This window comes from Rutidosis leptorrhynchoides, chromosome 2 (assembly GCF_046630445.1).
Source record: "Rutidosis leptorrhynchoides isolate AG116_Rl617_1_P2 chromosome 2, CSIRO_AGI_Rlap_v1, whole genome shotgun sequence".
Lineage (NCBI taxonomy): Eukaryota > Viridiplantae > Streptophyta > Magnoliopsida > Asterales > Asteraceae > Rutidosis > Rutidosis leptorrhynchoides.
In genome coordinates this window covers 493,979,644-493,991,353 of record NC_092334.1, presented here as the reverse complement: position 1 = coordinate 493,991,353, position 11,710 = coordinate 493,979,644, and positions in this window count along the sequence as shown.

Here is an 11,710-nt window from a genome sequence, read left to right as displayed (position 1 = left end):
CGGAACGAGTAATGGCGGAGCAAGTAGTGTCGGAGCAAGTTATGCCAATGTAGTTTGTTATAAATGTGGAAAACTGGGCCACATTATTAGAAATTTCCCGAACCAGGAGAACACAAATGGACAAGGTCGCGGAAGAGTTTTCAATATTAATGTGGCAGAGGCACAGGAAGACCCGGAGCTTGTTACGGGTACGTTTCTTATTGACAATAAATCTGCTTACGTTTTATTTGATTCGGGTGCGGATAGAAGCTATATGAGTAGAGATTTTTGTGGTAAATTAAGTTGTCCATTGATGCCTTTGGATAGTAAATTTTTACTCGAATTAGCAAATGGTAAATTAATTTCAGCAGATAATATATGTCAGAATCGAGAAATTAAACTGGTTAGCGAAACATTTAAGATTGACTTGATACCAGTAGAGTTAGGGAGTTTTGATGTGATAATCAGTATGGACTGGTTGAAAAAAGTGGAAGCAGAGATCGTTTGTTACAAAAATGCAATTCATATTATGCGAGAAAAAGGAAAACCCTTAATGGTGTACGGAGAAAAGGGCAACATGAAGCTACATCTTATTAGTAATTTGAAGGCACAAAAACTAATAAGAAAAGGTTGCTATGCTGTTCTAGCACACGTCGAAAAAGTACAAACTGAAGAAAAGAGCATCAATGATGTTCCCATCGCAAAAGAATTTCCCGATGTATTTCCGAAAGAATTACCGGGATTACCCCCACATCGATCCATTGAATTTCAAATAGATCTTGTACCAGGAGCTGCACCAATAGCTCATGCTCCTTACAGACTCGCACCCAGTGAGATGAAAGAACTGCAAAGCCAATTACAAGAACTTTTAGATCGTGGTTTCATTCGACCAAGCACATCACCGTGGGGAGCTCCTGTTTTGTTTGTCAAGAAGAAAGATGGTACATTCAGGTTGTGTATCGACTATCGAGAGTTGAACAAACTTACCATCAAGAACCGCTACCCACTACCGAGAATCGACGACTTATTTGATCAACTACAAGGTGAAATGTCCCGTTCTTATTGATTAAAAACGTTCCATATTAATTGATTTCGTTGCGAGGTTTTGACCTCCATATGAGACGTTTTTCAAAGACTGCATTCATTTCTAAAACAAACCATAACCTTTATTTCATAGATAAAGGTTTTAAAAAGCTTTACGTAGATTATCAAATAATGATAATCTAAAATATCCTATTTACACACGACCATTACATAATGGTTTACAATACAAATATGTTACAACAAAATAAGTTTCTTGAATGCAGTTTTTACACAATATCATACAAGCATGGACTCCAAATCTCGTCCTTATTTAAGTATGCGATAGCGGAAGCTCTTAATAATCACCTGAGAATAAACAGGCTTAAAACGTCAACAAAAATGTTGGTGAGTTATAGGTTTAACCTATATATATCAAATCATAATAATAGACCACAAGATTTCATATTTCAATACACATCCCATACATAGAGATAAAAATCATTCATATGGTGAACACCTGGTAACCGACATTAACAAGATGCATATATAAGAATATCCCCATCTGTAACATCCCGCATTTTTCCGTTAAATTATTTTTAACGCCGTCTTTTTTTTTATTTTATATCCTCGGTATCTCGATTCGTATCCTCCATTAGCTACATTCTTACAATATTTTCGTTATTGGATTATAACGTCTCCCGTACTCTCGTGTAACTTAAAATAATTCGTTTGGTTAATTCCCGCACCCGATTACAAACTAGAGGGACTAGACTTGTCAAAAGACCAAACCTTTGACTAGGTCAAAGTGGTCAAACCACCTCCTCCATTCATTATCCTCTCCATTTTCTCTTTTTCTTTAATACTTCCCTATTTTTCTTAAATTCTCCATTACAAAGATTCATCATCCATTCATGATCTAGCAAACTTCAATCAAAACAAAATACATATTTAGAATCCTCTCTTCATCCTCTTCAATTTGATACCAACTTCATCTCATTTGGGTAACTTTCTAAAATCACTAATTTTATGTGTTCTTGAGATTTTTTGAGTTATAAAGTTGTTAATTAGTGTCTATGGCTCATTGTGATGTCGTGTATGTAATTTGTATGCTCGATTTGTTGTTTTTGGTGTAACTAGCTTGAATATGAAAAATGCTTGCTTAATCTTGTGTTTTGGATGCTCATATGTTGTTAGATTGTTAAAGTCCATGTTTTAGTTGTGTTACTAGTATCATTAGCTTCGTTTTGGTGTATAGGTTGATTAAGAAAACTTCAAGAACATGATTAGTGATTTTGTGAACTTGGATTAGGAATTGATAAGCTTTATATGAACTTTTGGTGCATCAAATGCTATGAATTGTTGTTGATAAGTGTTTGGTTGCAATGTGTGCTTGATTACCTTCAAAACGGCATATCATACATGTAAATTGGTTGCCCGAATCATGAAATGCGTTTTTAGAACTTGAAACTTTGATTATGAACGTTTAATGCGGTTTTGGGTTGTTGTAAGTGTTGAATTGCTTGATGAAATGTGTCTAGGTGTTTTCCTCATCAAATTACCTTTCCGATGATATAAGATACATGTTCTAATTGTTTGCGGATCATAAGATGTGGTTATTTGGTTTTAGCTCGTGCATACTTGTGAAAAACAGAAAAGTGTCTGCCCAGATGGTGGCGCGGCGCGCCCCATCCCCGCGCGGCGCGCGGATTAGCCTGGCCAGATTCTGCTTCATTTGGCACATTTCACGCGAAATGTTTGACTAGCTATCGACCTCCGATTCACATGAAACTTGTTCTAATATACTTATATATGAATAATTAGCATAGAAAAATAGTCCGGGACCCGACCCGAACATGTTGTCTTTTTCGTTGACTTTGACCCGACCAAAGTTTGACTTTTTGTCAAACTTAACCAAATGATTATGCAATCTTTCTAACATGATTCTTTACTTGTATCTTGCATGAAACTTGACAATTTGATTCACATGCTTTATAATCGAGTCGTAACGAGCCATGGGACTAATTGAACATCTTTGACCGTTTGTGTTTACCGTTATTGATATAACATATATGTTTAGGTCAAGACTAGCTTTGTCTTTGCACGCGTTTACTTGTTGAAGTACTTTATTAATTCTTGCACTCAAGGTGAGATCATAGTCCCACTTTTTTTTTTCAATCACTTTTATTCTTTACATCGTGGGCTGAGAAACACATACATTTCATACTTATATACTTTTCATGCTTTTACATTGTGAACAAATACGAATACAAAGATGCATACGAGTTTGAACAAAAGTCCTCAATCCAATTATCATTAGTTCCACTTGCAGGGTGTAAGTGTAAGCGTGTAATTATGTTGTGTGGCCATACGGGTTTAACAAACCCTCATTCAGACGGTTCGCTACCGTTAGTGAATGAAATATAATTTCAACAATGTATAGTGTAAGTTCTAACACTAAATTCAAAAATTCAGAGGGAAGATTCAGTTAAGCCTTGATAATTGGGTACTCGTGATACAAATACTATTTTGGAATGTGAACGATTTTGGTTAAGCAATTCATAAAGAACCTTGTGGTTCAATACATTTTACTTACTAAACCTATGATTTCACCAACGTTTTCGTTGACAGATTCTTCTATGTTTTTCTCAGGTTTTGAATGCTTAAGTGATACATGCTTCCGCACTCTTTTGATACTTGCTTGGATGTCGAGTATACATGCATATTTGGAGCATCTTTTTGGCTACTTTTAAATTGTGTCGCATAGGTTTCAATTGTACGTTTAACATTGTAATGTAACTAGCCGTCGAACTTCTTTTGTAAACTTGAAACACCCTTTTACATTGAAATGAATGCGACATATTTTGGTCAAACGTTGTCTTAAAGACTTATGACCATGTAATGGGACCTACGTAGTCGACGCCGTCACTTGACGATTTGTCGGGGTCGCTACAAGTGGTATCAGAGCCTTGGTTGTAGGGATTTAGAGTTCATTTGTGTCCACCCCGAGTCATAGGCTACATAGGTGAATCTAAACTACAACCGGCATATAGACTAAAGTAGGAATTACTTGACTATTTGTGCATTATACTCGAACTTTTCTATCATATCTAAGTCGTATTCGATCTTAATCTTACGTTGATAAATTTTGTTGACGCGCCACCTTGACTTTATAAAATAATGTTAAATGCACATGTGAATCAGGGTAATATAATTTCCGGGATTATATTACAGTGATTCACATGGACGTTCCGACATTATGACATAAAGAATTTAAGGCGAGTCAAGGAAATTTTTTTTTCTCTTTATCCTCATTCCATATCACGGTTAGTATTATTGAGAATACTAACCAACGATATTCTTGTGTTTTGAAGGAATAATGGCTCGTCGACGCGCTCCTCCCGAAACTCCCGAACAAGCCCTCCAACGTATGATAGCCACTGCCGTGGATGCGGCCATGGCCGGTCACTCCTCCAACAACAACAATAACAACAGTCATCAAAACAACAACAATGGAGCCGGAAATTCCAACGAAGGATGCTCCTATAAGAATTTCATGGGGTGCAAACCTCACACTTTTGATGGAACCGGGGGACCGGTTGTGCTCACCCGATGGTTTGAGCAAACGGAAGCCGTCTTTAGCATAAGCGGTTGTCGAGACCAAGACAAGGTTAGATATTCCACTCACACCTTCGCCGGTATCGCTCTCACATGGTGGAATTCGTATGTACAATCGGTGGGTATCCACGAAGCCCACGCTCTCTCTTGGGCCGACTTAAGAGGAAAGATGATCACCGAATATTTTCCTCGCGAAGAAACCCGAAGGCTCGAACAAGAGCTAAGAGCTCTGAAAGCGGTCGGGAACGACCTTAAGGCCTATAATCAACGATTCTCCGAACTTGCTTTGATGTGCCCAAATCTTGTGAACCCCGAATCTTTAAGGGTTGAACTTTACATGGATGGTCTCCCCAAGAGCATCAAACAAGGAGTAATGCATCCAAACCCGCTAACCACCAAGAGGCTTTGAATATGGCCCGTCAATTGATTGAAACAGTGGACGAGATTGAAGTGCCGGCACCTAAAGCCGAGGATAAGTCGGGTGACAACAAAAGAAAATGGGAAGCCCCCCAATCAAGCAATTACAACAACCTCGCCAAGAAGCCCTTCATCCCCAACGGCAAGAAAGGTTATACCGGACACCTACCGTATTGTAACGAGTGCTACAAACATCATTTAGGCGAATGTGGCAAACCATTTTGCTTGAAGTGTCAAAGAAGTGGCCATGTAGCCCACGATTGTAGGAATACCGCTCCCGTCGCTCAAAAGGAGCCCAATGCACCCAAGACGGGTGTTTGTTTTGAATGTGGCCAACCGGGTCATTTTAGGAGTGCGTGCCCAAATAAGAAAATCAACCTCAACACCCGCCGTTGAACTTCCAACATCGACACCTAGGATGCCCGAGACGACGATGGACTAGTCACGGGTACGTTTCTTCACAACCAACCGTATATTTCATACTTATTCAATTCGGTTACAGCTAGACGTTTTATAACCAAGACTTTGACTCGTACCCTTTGCACTCCACCTTTTCCCCTAGACCCTACTTAGGCAATTTAAGTGACCGATGGAAATATTGTGTGCCTATAAATTTTATCGGAGGGGATACGTTAAGAATTTCGACTTGACACCTATACAACTAAGGAGCTCAAAACCTATTCGTTAAGGAGAAACTATTTTCCCTACAATTGTGTTTAGATGATTGCTAACTAAGTAATTTTTGGTTGGAAACCGATACCCTCTTCCTTGTATCCATGACCTCATGATTTTTGCATGAATCCCGGGTGCGTCCTAAAACGACATCCGTTCCGGTGACGATGTCTCCTAAGCCATTTTCGAACTCGCAACGTTAGTTGTAAATCTATCTTAGTACCATTCTAGGACTCCGTCCGTATTCATGAACCTCCTAAACCGCATATGCAAACTTATCTAGACAAATCCGTTATCGTATTTATTGATGATATCTTAACCTATTCAAGTGAAGAAGGAAAACGAACAACTTTACCGTCTTACGCTCGAACTGTTGAGAAAAGAGCAACTCTATACCAAATTCTCCGAGTGGGAATTTTTGTTGAACAAAGTCCAATTTTCTAGACCATGATGCTAATGGTCGAGGCATTACAACCAATCTCGAAATCAAGCCACACGTAATCAGGGAACTCTCCCAACTCAGACTTATACTCGTAAAATCTTAGATCTCACCGGTTGTTACCAAAGATTCAATTTCGACTTTTCCTCGTGATGCTTGTTCTTTACCCTCGATAACTCATTAAGGTAGAAATCTAAACCTCTACATGCCCGAATCTTGAACGTGATTATTCACACCAACCTTGCTAGCTTAATTCGTATAGCACCAGATGGAACTCAAATATGGAAATAATTCTACTTGAACGCCTGAAAGGCATACTTTCTCGACTCGAAATAAAGGAAAACTAAAAATCGTTATTTAGCACGAAAAATTTGAATACTTAATATTGGATCCGATCAATTTTCTCATCATCACGTACCACATTACATACCTCTATTATTTCACCGTTACCGTCTGATATTACTGGAACTTAAGACAACCCATGATCCAAGGATACTTCACTCTTCTTTGACTTAACGTCCTTGTGTTTCGGATAATCGGTCAACTACTATTCAACCCCGAACTATAAAACTACGTGTACTATCTTGTTTCTTTTTCAAACCTCAACTTTTGACAACTAGATGCACGATATGGCAACCTCGAGATGTAAACTCACTCTACTCTAAGTTCTCATTTCACTTCTATCTTCATCGCTCGCACCCCCGTATGAGGAAACTCCTTGTAACATTTCTCAATGGATAGAGAAACTCTTCATATTACATTAGTATTCGCCACGAGGGTGAATAGTCCTAACGAACATTTTCGAACCCTAACTAACTTGTTCAAACATATCTTACGGAATTCTTTTCCAATACGGTGTACCATTGCCAATTACCTCGGATCAAAATACTCGTATCGCTTCTAGTTTCGCAAGAGACCTTGGGAACCCGCTTAGACATATGTACCGCGTATCTTCCACAAACCGACGAACTGAACAAACGAACGAATTACATCATGGAAGGACATGTTTCAAACTTGTATGGTCGCTTTTAGTTGATTTCTCCCACTACGGTTACCATTCGTGTACTAACGCCGCACTTCCGAAACCCTATAGGACCGCAAATGTCATACCCCTATTCGTTGGACCAACGCATGTGGCAAGCAAACACCGAAATCTGAACTTCATCAAGAAACAACAATTGAGATCATCCAAGTCCGAGAAGGGCTCGAGACGACCCGTAGTTGCCATAAGAGTTATACCAAACTTAGATGAAAACCTCACAAAGTCCCAGTGTGTGACCGCGTAATATTGAGAAACTACACCTTGGAAAGGTGTAATCCATTTGGGAAATCGAGGAACGTTATATCCGCAATATTGATCCTTTTGAAACCTTGGGGCGCATTGAAACCGCTCCCTACCGTTTAGAGCTGCCGACTCAATTAAGTTTCCGTTTACCTTACATTTCGTGTAACAACTTAGAAACGTGTCCTGCGGAACAGGAATGTGCAATCCTTCTAGATGCACCAAACATTGATGACAAACTCTCCTTCATGGGAAAACTGGTTGAAATCATGGATCGTGAACCCAAACCTCAACACTACGTAACACCCCGACTATCCGGATTCGTGGAATGTCCAAGAAAGTGCCTTCACTCCTTCGTAGAGTTACAACACTAGGTCTCGAGTAAGAGACGTCGATTATTACTTCCAACTAAATTTCAGGACGAAATTTCTTTTGAGGTGTGGATAATGTAACATCCCGCGTTTTTCCGTTAAATTATTTTTAACGCCGTCTTTTTATTTTATTTTATATCCTCAGTATCTCGATTCGTATCCTCCATTAGCTACATTCTTACAATATTTTCGTTATTGGATTATAACGTCTCCCGTACTCTCGTGTAACTTAAAATAATTCGTTTGGTTAATTCCCGCACCCGATTACAAACTAGAGGGACTAGACTTGTCAAAAGACCAAACCTTTGACTAGGTCAAAGTGGTCAAACCACCTCCTCCATTCATTATCCTCTCCATTTTCTCTTTTTCTTTAATACTTCCCTATTTTTCTTAAATTCTCCATTACAAAGATTCATCATCCATTCATGATCTAGCAAACTTCAATCAAAACAAAATACATATTTGGAATCCTCTCTTCATCCTCTTCAATTTGATACCAACTTCATCTCATTTGGGTAACTTTCTAAAATCACAAATTTTATGTGTTCTTGAGATTTTTTGAGTTATAAAGTTGTTAATTAGTGTCTATGGCTCATTGTGATGTCGTGTATGTAATTTGTATGCTCGATTTGTTGTTTTTGGTGTAACTAGCTTGAATATGAAAAATGCTTGCTTAATCTTGTGTTTTGGATGCTCATATGTTGTTAGATTGTTAAAGTCCATGTTTTAATTGTGTTACTAGTATCATTAGCTTCGTTTTGGTGTATAGGTTGATTAAGAAAACTTCAAGAACATGATTAGTGATTTTGTGAACTTGGATTAGGATTTGATAAGCTTTATATGAACTTTTGGTGCATCAAATGCTATGAATTGTTGTTGATAAGTGTTTGGTTGCAATGTGTGCTTGATTACCTTCAAAACGGCATATCATACATTTAAATTGGTTGCCCGAATCATGAAATGCGTTTTTAGAACTTGAAACTTTGATTATGAACGTTTAATGCGGTTTTGGGTTGTTGTAAGTGTTGAATTGCTTGATGAAATGTGTCTAGGTGTTTTCCTCGTCAAATTACCTTTCCGATGATATAAGATACATGTTCTAATTGTTTGCGGATCATAAGATGTGGTTATTTGGTTTTAGCTCGTGCATACTTGTGAAAAACAGAAAAGTGTCTGCCCAGATGGTGGCGCGGCGCGCGGATTAGCCTGGCCAGATTCTGCTTCATTTGGCACATTTCACGCGAAATGTTTGACTAGCTATCGACCTCCGATTCACATGAAACTTGTTCTAATATACTTATATATGAATAATTAGCATAGAAAAATAGTCCGGGACCCGACCCGAACATGTTGTCTTTTTCGTTGACTTTGACCCGACCAAAGTTTGACTTTTTGTCAAACTTAACCAAATGATTATGCAATCTTTCTAACATGATTCTTTACTTGTATCTTGCATGAAACTTGACAATTTGATTCACATGCTTTATAATCGAGTCGTAACGAGCCATAGGACTAATTGAACATCTTTGACCGTTTGTGTTTACCGTTATTGATATAACATATATGTTTAGGTCAAGACTAGCTTTGTCTTTGCACGCATTTACTTGTTGAAGTACTTTATTAATTCTTGCACTCAAGGTGAGATCATAGTCCCACTTTTTTTTTCAATCACTTTTATTCTTTACATCGTGGGCTGAGAAACACATACATTTCATACTTATATACTTTTCATGCTTTTACATTGTGAACAAATACGAATACAAAGATGCATACGAGTTTGAACAAAAGTCCTCAATCCAATTATCATTAGTTCCACTTGCAGGGTGTAAGTGTAAGCGTGTAATTATGTTGTGTGGCCATACGGGTTTAACAAACCCTCATTCAGACGGTTCGCTACCGTTAGTGAATGAAATATAATTTCAACAATGTATAGTGTAAGTTCTAACACTAAATTCAAAAATTCAGAGGAAAGATTCAGTTAAGCCTTGATAATTGGGTGCTCGTGATACAAATACTATTTTGGAATGTGAACGATTTTGGTTAAGCAATTCATAAAGAACCTTGTGGTTCAATACATTTTACTTACTAAACCTATGATTTCACCAACGTTTTCGTTGACAGATTCTTCTATGTTTTTCTCAGGTTTTGAATGCTTAAGTGATACATGCTTCCGCACTCTTTTGATACTTGCTTGGATGTCGAGTATACATGCATATTTGGAGCATCTTTTTGGCTACTTTTAAATTGTGTCGCATAGGTTTCAATTGTACGTTTAACATTGTAATGTAACTAGCCGTCGAACTTCTTTTGTAAACTTGAAACACCCTTTTACATTGAAATGAATGCGACATATTTTGGTCAAACGTTGTCTTAAAGACTTATGACCATGTAATGGGACCTACGTAGTCGACGCCGTCACTTGACGATTTGTCGGGGTCGCTACACCATCATTCCGGGACACCGTTCGGATATGATATAAATTTAGAAGTACTAAAGCATCCGGTACTTTGGATGGGGTTTGTTAGGCCCAATAGATCTATCTTTAGGATTCGCGTCAATTAGGGTGTCTGTTCCCTAATTCTTAGATTACCAGACTTAATAAAAAGGGGCATATTCGATTTCGATAATTCAACCATAGAATGTAGTTTCACGTACTTGTGTCTATTTTGTAAATCATTTATAAAACCTGCATGTATTCTCATCCCAAAAATATTAGATTTTAAAAGTGGGACTATAACCCACTTTCACAGATTTTTACTTCGTCGGAAAGTAAGACTTGGCCACTAGTTGATTCACGAACCTATAACAATATATACATATATATCAAAGTATGTTCAAAATATATTTACAACACTTTTAATATATTTTGATGTTTTAAGTTTATTAAGTCAGCTGTCCTCGTTAGTAACCTACAACTAGTTGTCCACAGTTAGATGTACAGAAATAAATCGATAAATATTATCTTGAATCAATCCACGACCCAGTGTATACGTATCTCAGTATTGATCACAACTCAAACTATATATATTTTGGATTCAACCTCAACCCTGTATAGCTAACTCCAACATTCACATATAGAGTGTCTATGGTTGTTCCGAAATATATATAGATGTGTCGACATGATAGGTCGAAACATTGTATACGTGTCTATGGTATCTCAAGATTACATAATATACAATACAAGTTGATTAGGTTATGGTTGGAATAGATTTGTTACCAATTTTCACGTAGCTAAAAGAGAAAAATTATCCAATCTTGTTTTACCCATAACTTCTTCATTTTAAATCCGTTTTGAGTGAATCAAATTGCTATGGTTTCATATTGAACTCTATTTTATGAATCTAAACAGAAAAAGTATAGGTTTATAGTCGGAAAAATAAGTTACAAGTCATTTTTGTAAAGGTAGTCATTTCAGTCGAAAGAACGACGTCTAGATGACCATTTTAGAAAACATACTTCCACTTTGAGTTTAACCATAATTTTTGGATATAGTTTCATGTTCATAATAAAAATCATTTTCTCAGAATAACAACTTTTAAATCAAAGTTTATCATAGTTTTTAATTAACTAACCCAAAACAGCCCGCGGTGTTACTACGACGGCGTAAATCCGGTTTTACGGTGTTTTTCGTGTTTCCAGGTTTTAAATCATTAAGTTAGCATATCATATAGATATAGAACATGTGTTTAGTTGATTTTAAAAGTCAAGTTAGAAGGGTTAACTTTTGTTTGCGAACAAGTTTAGAATTAACTAAACTATGTTCTAGTGATTACAAGTTTAAACCTTCGAATAAGATAGCTTTATATGTATGAATCGAATGATGTTATGAACATCATTACTACCTTAAGTTCCTTGGATAAACCTACTGGAAAAGAGAAAAATGGATCTAGCTTCAACGGATCCTTGGATGGC